The following is a 9,423-nucleotide window of genomic DNA, read 5'->3' as shown; positions in this document are numbered from 1 at the left end:
TTTCCAAATAAATGGAAGGAAAGCTGTGGGGGACATTCTGAGCAGCTCTGGGGAAAGTGATGGAAGTGGGCATATGCAGCCCTCCTCTGCCCTCCCAATATATACACTTACTTTGTTCCATTTGTTGCTTAGTTGCTCTGACAGGGTAGGGGACATGCTGAGGCTAAGCCCTCTGTAGTCACACCCACAGGTGCACAGACGCACTGGCTCAGTGGTATAGGACTGCTGTGACTAAAAGTAGGACTTGTAATTACACGCTGCTAGCGGTGCGTTTGACAGGAAATAAAGGGAAGCTGGAAGCTTTGAGTCTGTCTCCGTCTGTAGGGGAAGATAGCTGCCAAACGTGGACCGTTCTCAAAAAGCAAGCAAGTGAGTCCCCATCCGCACCCTGAGGTAGGCGGCCTCCTACAGGCTCCACTCCCCGTCTGCACACCCGTGCGCTCCGTCCCCCTGAGAGCAGACCTCTGATTCCTTCTAAAAATTGAGCACAGCTGCTGTGAGGTTAGGCTACAAGGACTGGGACGTCCATCCTACTGGCATTTCCGGTCTGGCTTTTGAGCATATTTGTCCTGAGGAAGGGGCCATCTGTCAAGAAACGTAGGGTGTCCTGAAGTCAGCAGCTGCGGAGAGCGAGGGCCTGGGACAAGCAGATTTCAAGAAGCTGAATTTTGCCGACAGGCAGCCACGTGAGCAAGCTCGGACATAGCTCACTCCCCACGCAGGCCCCGGAGGAGGCCGAGCCCCTGTCGTCACCTGCCTGCAGTTCTGTGAGAGATCTTGAAGCAGAGAACCCACCCCCAGATTCCTGACCACAAAAGCTGTGAGATGAGAAGCGGGCATGTTTAAGCTGCTACTAATAAAATGTAGGGCACTTGTTTACAGAAGTAGATAAATAAGACACAAATTTCATGATGTAATAGCAGAAAAATACCAAGCAAGTGGACAGACAACTCTATGAACGAGATGCTGGATGGCCATCCTGAAACATGGCAGAGACAACTGGGTAACTGCAAGCGACATCACGCCACCCACAGCTCGTCACATAGCTTGACGCCTGGTTGGGTGAATTTTCATGGAAGATTTTGCCTGTTGGGCTGACTTCCTACTATTTCTGTAAATTAACTGTAAATAAATAGTTTGCTGGACCTGATTTTTTCCTCTCATTTTAACTTAACCCTGTTATGCTATATACCAAGTGTATTCTTCAACAGGATACTTGAACTGAACACAACGTTTACGGACGTGAACTTGCATAGTGAGGGAAACAGGTACTTGGACTTTTGAGAACTTGGTTTGGATGTGCCTCTCTTCCCAGATCTGGTAGCAAATCAAGAAAATGTACCATTCTGATCTCCTTAGATGTGGCACAACCTTTTTGTTGTGACGCAAAGCCAGCACAGAGCTCTGAAGGGAAGTGGTGTCGCTGTCGCCTGCATTTTATCCCTCTAACCCTTTTTGGATGAATTGATGTCATTTGTATAAAAATACCGCAGTTGAAAACAAACATTTCCCAGCCCTGAGCAGAGTGCTCCTGGCCGGGATGACACTGCCCTTCTCCCATTGTCCCGAGTCGCAGTGAGCAGGGGAGAGCAGTTCCTGAGGGCCTTCCCCCTCAGCACCCGGGGGGCGGGGGGCATTTTCCTGGGCTTCCTTTGCGAGCAGGCTGTGCAGCAGCACCGCATCACCACCACTGGCTGCCTGTGGTGCCTTCAGGTCGTGGCATCCAAACTCCCTGAGGGCAAGTCTCCCAGGTTGAGGCCCATTCACACATCACCCCCTGCGCAGTTTGCCTCCACTCTGATTTGACAACCAAGAATAGCAATGGCTGTAACCCAACGAATACATCCATAATTGTATTATTTATTATGCATGTTGGTCACAGGTTTTTCTGAGAATTCGTATTTCTTCTTTAGGGGCAAGGGTAGTGTGTTTCTCTATCATATTGAATTAATATTTCAAACAAAAAAAACAAACAAAAAATTGGAATATACTTTCAGTGAAGAAGATACAGAAGTCTCTTTATAAAATGATATTTTAGGTCTTTTACAAAGTTTCCAAGAATCCCGTGTTCCATGCCCTCAGGAGGCAGAGGTCTGCCTGTGCTGCTGGCTGGCAGGAGCGCGTCTGGGGGGCCTCCTGCAGGAACTGGGTTCCCTCCGACTGAAATCATTGCTTGGCTGGAGGATGGTTTTCACATTGTAGCTTTAAAAACTTAAAAATCTAAGTCATTGCCATTTAATAGTTAAGTAAACAGATATAGGTAAACAAAGATCAATGTTCAGTACAGTTCTCCCTAGTTTTTCGTTCTTCACTTGGTTCACGTTTGGTTTGCAGAATCAATGTCTACTCTAAGGAATTTGCCTTCTGATTTGCCGTGTGCAAGTTTTGTAAGATTTGTCATGAAGAAGACATGTGGGTAATGGAAAAACAAGGGCTTCCACGTCACCAGACCTGGAACGCAGTACTCAACTCCCCTATCTGTGAAATGGGACAGTACCGCCTTCCTCCACGTTCCTGGGGCCTCAATGGAGGCCCAGCCTTTGCGAGGTCACCTCTGACCTTGCCATGCTTTTGTTTTGGTGCTAAAAACCACTTTTAAGAGAATAGGGCAGCATTGTTGGTCACACGCCTAACGTTGCACAGCAGATCTCTAGAACATGTCCACCCTGCACGGCTGAAACTCTGCAACCCACTGAACAACAGTGTCCCTTCCTCCAGGCCCCTGGCAACCACCATTCTACTCTCTGCTTTACGAGCCCGAGTATTACTCTAAGTGCCTCAGATGAGTGGAAGCTTGCAGGATTTGTCCTTTTGTGACTGGTTTATTTCATTTGACATAATGCCTCAAGTTCATCCCTGTTGTAGCAAGTGGCAATATTCCCTTCCTTTTAAAGGCTGAATAATATTCCATTGCATGTCCACCCCACATTTTGTTTACCCACTCATCCATAGAAGGACACCTGTGTTGCTTCTCCATCTTGCCTGTTGTGAATGAGGGAGCTAAGAACATGGGCATGCAACTATCTCTTTGAGACCCTGGTTTCAATTCTCTTGGATAAAATGCCCAGCTTTGTCTTACTTTTAAATTTCATAGTCTTCTGAACATGATTTCATGATAGAATCTCCTCTAATGCTTTTTAAAAAAGTCTCTCCTGAACTGAGTGTGACCGGAGGTCAGGGCCTGTGTCTTACGCATCTCTGTGTCCCCAGCACCGAGTGGTGGTCAGTACAGAACATTGCATGCCTGACAAGTTGGGCCAAGAAAATACTCAACCGATGAATGTACTAGGTGTACCGGTTAATAATGCGGATTGTTTTCAATAGATGGAGTTACACATGTGTTGATATACATAAATGGAGATCTGGGCACAGAGGAGGCATTGAATGAATATAACATCTTCTCCTTCTACAACCTAGGATCGTGAATACAGGATTGCAACAAATACAATACATAGGCATCTTCACTAATGTGTTCTCCACAACTTTTAGGCTACAGAGACCTCCTGTGTCTGAATATGAGGGTTTAAAACATAGCAAACCATATTCTGGTAAAAAGACCACTTCAGTTTACAGGTTGCATGATGACTATCTTTAAATCTCAGCACTTCAGTAGGATAGTAAACAAGGGGGAAGCAGTTAGAACAATAATGTTTAGTTAAAGCAAGACCGGCCACGCGCTGAAGTGGGCTGTGCCTACGACCGGGAGGGAGCTCCTGGCGGCGCCTCTCCCACACAGCACAGGCGCGTGTCCCAGTGTGGACGTCCTCAGAGAGCTGGGACTCTGCTTCTCCGTCTCGGTCATTCCCTCACCCACGCCGCAGGCAAACGTCTGTGCAGCACCGCCCACACATTTTCCCAGCCTCTGTGCCTGCGTAACCTTCAATGTCAGGGGATGTCCAGATGCTTTCCAGATGTCTTACCAAACAGGACTTGATTTCTTCTTTGAATGGAATCCGAGTCAGGTCTTTGAGAGAAGGCGGCCCCGTCACCCTGCTGCGTCCGTTTCCCCGCCTTTGGGGGCGTAGGTAACGTGGCACTGCCTGGCACACCGTCAGGCCCTCTGCTGCTGGGGGGTTGGTTCCAAACGGCGTAGCTTGTCCTGAATTAGCTGTGGCTTCCACCACATGCAATTAACAGAGGGCAGCCCTGGTCTCCATCTGCCCAGCAGCATGGCAGAGACCAACGAGCCTTTGTCAATTACAGCCTTGAAAGTAGGGAACTGCCTGGCCTTTGCTGGTGGCGCAGAGCACATGGCGAAGCCCGGTGGGTGCCTCCCGGACAACGGAGGCCCCCGGGGACCCAGGCTGGTAGCTTTTGTCGCACCCTGTTAGTAAACATTCTAGAAGCTGGCGTGGACTTACACGTGACAAAGTGGCTTTCCTGTCTCACCCGATGCTCACCACATCCTTGGGAAGCAGGTTCTGATCTGGGGAATTAGGTGACCCGGCTTGTACTCTTTCCATACCTGACTGTGTGTAGTGTTCGGGCCCAATGCCACCTCCAGGGCAGCCTGTTTGTGACGAGAGCAAGGCCTTTGGCTCGAAACAGACCCAGCTCCAGTCCCTGTTCAACTGCTCAGTGGCTCTGTCACTCTGGCACTTTCTTAATCTCTCTCTGCTTTAACTTCCTCATCTACAAGTTTGAAATAGAACAGTGAGTCTGCAGGGTTTTTTGACTTAGAAATGAAATAACGTCCATCAAGTGCCTGCCCCCCCAGGGACTTACCGGTGCTGGCTCCCTGCTGCCCAACAGGTGGAGCCAGGACCGTGGGTCCCCTGGCCGAGCCCATTCCTCCGGAAGCATTGGCCCCAGTGAGGCCACTACCCACTGGGGCTGAGGGTCTTCATCCCAAAGTGGGAGCCGGGGAGGCCCGTTGCTTCTGGGAGACACCGTGGGAGTGAGGACAGCCGCCCGCCACAGACCTCGGCACTGATGTCCCGACCCCATCCCCACTGGGAGCCGGACAGACAGGATGCCTCTGCCGAGTCCCGGGTGACAGCTGTTCCCAACCCGGGCAGAGGAGCATCGTCATGAAGGTCAGAACCGGAACAGAGGATCTGCACGTGTCTGGGCGCGTGTGGGAAGTGTCCAGATGGAGAAGCTGCTCGTTGGATGCCGTGGGCCTGGGTGGCCATCCCGTGGAACCCGCCTGATCTGCCCGTCCAGCCCACGCCCGTGGGGGCAGAGCTCCCTTGCTGCGTGACCCCTCAGCGAATGTCCTTCCTTAGGTGCGGGGTGAGATCAGCGACTCCTGCTGGCCTGAAGCCTAGGGTGCTTCCAGAACTCGGGAGGTGCTGCGAAGCCCACAGATCAGAAGGCGACTGCCATGGGAAAGCCAGCGCGGTGCGGCTCAGGACTGGCCGGGGCAGTAACTGCAGCGGGCGCTGGGCACGGGGTCGTCCTCGTTGTCTGGTATCTGTCCCCGGGTGACGGGGTGGGTGGACAGCGGACCAGCATGCGGGAGCTGCAGAGGAGGTGGGTGTGGGCTCGGATGAGCCAGTTTGACATGAGGGTGTTTCCAGGCAGAGTCACGGCCTCTCCTTTCTCTGGAACTGGCTGTCCTGGGAGGGGCAGGCCGTCCAGAGTCAGAAAGGCTCCGGATGTGGAGGCGTCAGAAATACAGGCAACAAAAGACATGGTCAACCCACAGGCCAAGCCTTTATGTCATTTTTGCAGAACCCTCCAGGGTAGGTTGCCTTGTCATTGTCACACTGGGGCTTCGTAAGAATCAGGTCATCAGAGGGCAGTCCACTGGGGCTTTCTGGGGCACACGTGGCTGGTTTAAGGGCTCCACATGGGGCTGACTGAGGAGCCAACATCGTAGGGGCCCCTCTGGGAGGGAGGCTCAGCGAGCAGTGCGGTGGGGCCTGGTGGCAGATTCTGATGTTTTAGATTTAATTGAGTTTTGGTCAAAGCAGTGAGCTATAGAAAACATGTCACATGCAAGCTGATTCCAGAAACATGTGTGTGTCTGTTTTATGAAGATATTAAATTATTTTTTAAACTAAGATTTTTCTCCAAAAGTCTTCTCATGACTTTGTTAATCCAGAGCTGACTTTTAATTTTTCTTTTTTTTTTTTTTTAAGCAGAAGAGCAATGACGGGACCTGAATAGTAAATATTTTAAAATATTAATTAGGTACAACTCAAATAATCAAAAAGTATTAAAGACTGTCAAAACTGTTTAGACAGTTTTTTTCTCCTCATCTGGAATTAATGTTGTCTGGGGCTCAGTGTCAGGTTGGAGTTTCCCGTGCGGCCGGGCACTTGCCGTGCGGTTACAAGCAAGTCTGCTCTCTCCTCATCGCAGGGCCCCGAGGCTCACCCCAATCACGGCAGCGCACAGTCTTCTCAGGTGACACACAGCCAAGGGTCCGGGAGCTAAACTGCTTCTTGGGATAGGACAGGAACAAAGGGTGAAATGTGAAATTCAGAATTACACTCCTTGTGTTTATCAAAATTCTTTATATATTTTTAAAAGAGAATTTAAAAAATCGACTAGACAATTAATTTTATAATAAAAACTCCTTAAAATTAGTTATTTTGACCAGACTGACAGAAATCTCTCAAATTTGACTTTTAAATTGTATCTTCTTTAAAACTTCCAAGATATGGATTAGTTAAGTAATAATCGCCACGATGCCACCTGAAAACTCAGAGCAAGGACCAACACACTCTCCGAGCTGGAGAAATCTGTCCTCATTCTTGCTCCACATACTCTTCTGCTGGAACCGACTTGCCTCCCTCCCCTCCTCTACTTTCCTCCAACCAAGAAACATTTATCGAGCACCCACTACATGCCAGGGCCTCATTGCATTAGGAGTTGGGGCTACAGCATTAAACAAGGCGAACACAAGTCCTGACCGCATGTAACTTGGAGTCAGGGGGGAGAAAGATAATGGTGCAAGCAGTTTCAGTCTATTCACCACAGTAGGTGTCAGGGGTAGGACAGTACATTGTTCAAACTAGGGAATACACGGGCATTATCTGTTGTGGACTTTTTGGAACTCAAGTTATTGCTCTTCAATGGCCAGTGACTTAACATGGCCCCATCAGAGGGAAGCCCTGTTCTTTTGTGAAATATTTAAAAAGAAAGACCTGAACCACTGGACACGATAAGGAAGTGTGTATCCCTGGTTTGCTGGCACCATTCTACCACCATGAAGGGAGAGGAAGTGAAAGGGGAAGGGGGCTGTGCTGAGAGAGGGCAGGCATGGCGTTAAATCACTGGGAGGGTTGGGGCTGATGTGAATTAGGGGGAGAGAAGAGATGCCTCCCTGGGTTCTAGCCTGGGTAGGTGACAGTGCCATTCACTGATAACTGAATACAGGAGATAATTAGGTTTGGACAAAACAAAGTGGATTCTTTTGGGGATGTTTCAATTGGGGTGCTTATCAGACATTCCAGAGGACATGCATAGGTGGTTCTGGAGCTCATGAGAGCTCTTCTTCAAGGATAGACTTGGGGTGGAAGTCACTAGCATATGTGCTGATAGTTCAAGCAGAGAGCAGGCGAGGAGCCTAAGGAGAGGGAGAAGATAAGCAGCGCTGCGAGATGAAACGTATGGAGCACTGGCACTTAGGGAACAAGAAGGAGGAAGAGGCACTCCGAAGAAGATGGAGATAAAGAAAAACAGGAAGATGCCTTATCATGGAAGGAAAGAGATGCTTCAAGAAGAAGGAAGTGGCCGGTGGGCTGCGTGCTGAAGATGGTTAAGGAGGACAAGAACCCCGCGCCTGCTGAGCTGGGAGCATGGACACTCGGGTGTTCCTGGCAGAGACAGTGGAGGAAATGTGGAAGTCAGGGTTCTAACTCCTTCCCTCCCTTCCTCCCTCCCTCTTTTCTCCCCTCCCACCCTACTCCTATCTTTCATCCCACTTGTCTTTATTAAACACTTGCTGTGTGTCAGCCATATATTAACATTGTGGGGAAGATAGAGAATAATCAAGTAAACCAATACATGTGCTTATGATCCTATGGCAACTCTCAAATGCTTTTAAGGTAGAGAAGACACATTCACATTCTCTTATGTTCATTGTGCTTCATCTCACAATGCTGTTATCTTCTCCCCTGTGGACTTTCCTTAGGATACCTCACCTCCTCTCTGGCTTTATCTATCGACATATATCGGAAAACCAAACACTTCTGAAAGGCATTTGGTGACAAAAACTATAGTAACTTACTGTATTACCCTCTTAAATTCTGGAAGCTTCTGAATTCTTTTTTTTAAAAAAATCTTTGTGGTTGAAAGTATTACATATGTTCCCCTTTCCCCCCATTGACCCCTTCTAGCCTGCCCTGCCCCTGCCCCCCACCCCAGGCCTTCACCACACTATCGTCTGTACCCATGGGTTATGCTTATCTATCTATATAAAAGCCTAAGTGACCGTCACAACCGAAACAACCAAATGGATGACCAAACAGGCTGCATGGAGCCACCAGGCTGGCAGGGGGGTTAGTGAGGGGCGACCAAATGACTGAACAAGCAGGCTGTGTGGGGCAACCAGGCCGGTGTGGGGGGACAAGTGGGGGAAACCAGGCCAGTGGGGGGTGACCAGGCTGGCAGGGGCCCAGTGAGGGGCGACCAAATGACCGAGCAGCAGGCTGCATGGGGTGACCAGGCTGGCAGGCAGAGGCAGTTAGGGGCAACCAGGCGGGCAGGGGGGGAAGTTGGGAGTGATCAGGCTGGCAGGGAAGGGGCAGTTGGGGGCGACCTGGCTGGCAGCGGGGGGGTAGTTAGGGGCAACCAGGCTGGCGGGGGGGGGGGCAGTTATGGGCAATCAGGCCGGCGGCAGGGGGGTGGGGGTGGCACAGTTAGGGATGACCAGGCAGGCAGGCAGGTGAGCAATTAGGAGCCAGCGGCCCAGGCTTGTGAGAGGGATGTCCGACTGCTGGTTTAGGCCCGATCTCCGGGGATCGGGCCTAAACCGGCAGTTGGACATCCCCTAATGGGTCCCGGATTGGAGAGGGTGCAGGCTGGGCTGAGGGGAACCCCCCAACCCCCTTGCATGAATTTTGTACACCGGGCCTCTAGTCTACACTAATAAAAGAGAAAAATGGTAATTGGCGTACGACCGCTACCCTTCCCATTGGCTAATCAGCGTATCCTTATGCAAATTAACTGTCAGCCAAGATGGCGGCCGGCAGCCAGGCAGTTGGAAGCGAACATGAGGCTTCCTTGCTCCCGTGACTGCAGACTGCAACGTTCCCCGCCTTGCCGGACTCTGAGCTGGCAGTTTGAAACATTCTAACAAATATAGCCGGCTGGGATCTCAGAGCTGAAGTTATACATTGTTTCGATTATAGAACGGCAAACAAACCAGCAGCGGAAGCCTCAGAGCTAGAGCCAGACTAAAGCTGGCCCAGAAGAAAAAAAAAAAAGAAAAAAAGGAGCGGTTGGGAGCTTCTTCAATCCCCACCTAAA

The sequence above is a fragment of the Myotis lucifugus genome, unplaced genomic scaffold (assembly GCF_000147115.1).
Source record: "Myotis lucifugus unplaced genomic scaffold, Myoluc2.0 scaffold_474, whole genome shotgun sequence".
NCBI lineage: Eukaryota > Metazoa > Chordata > Mammalia > Chiroptera > Vespertilionidae > Myotis > Myotis lucifugus.
This window is presented reverse-complemented; position numbering follows the sequence as displayed.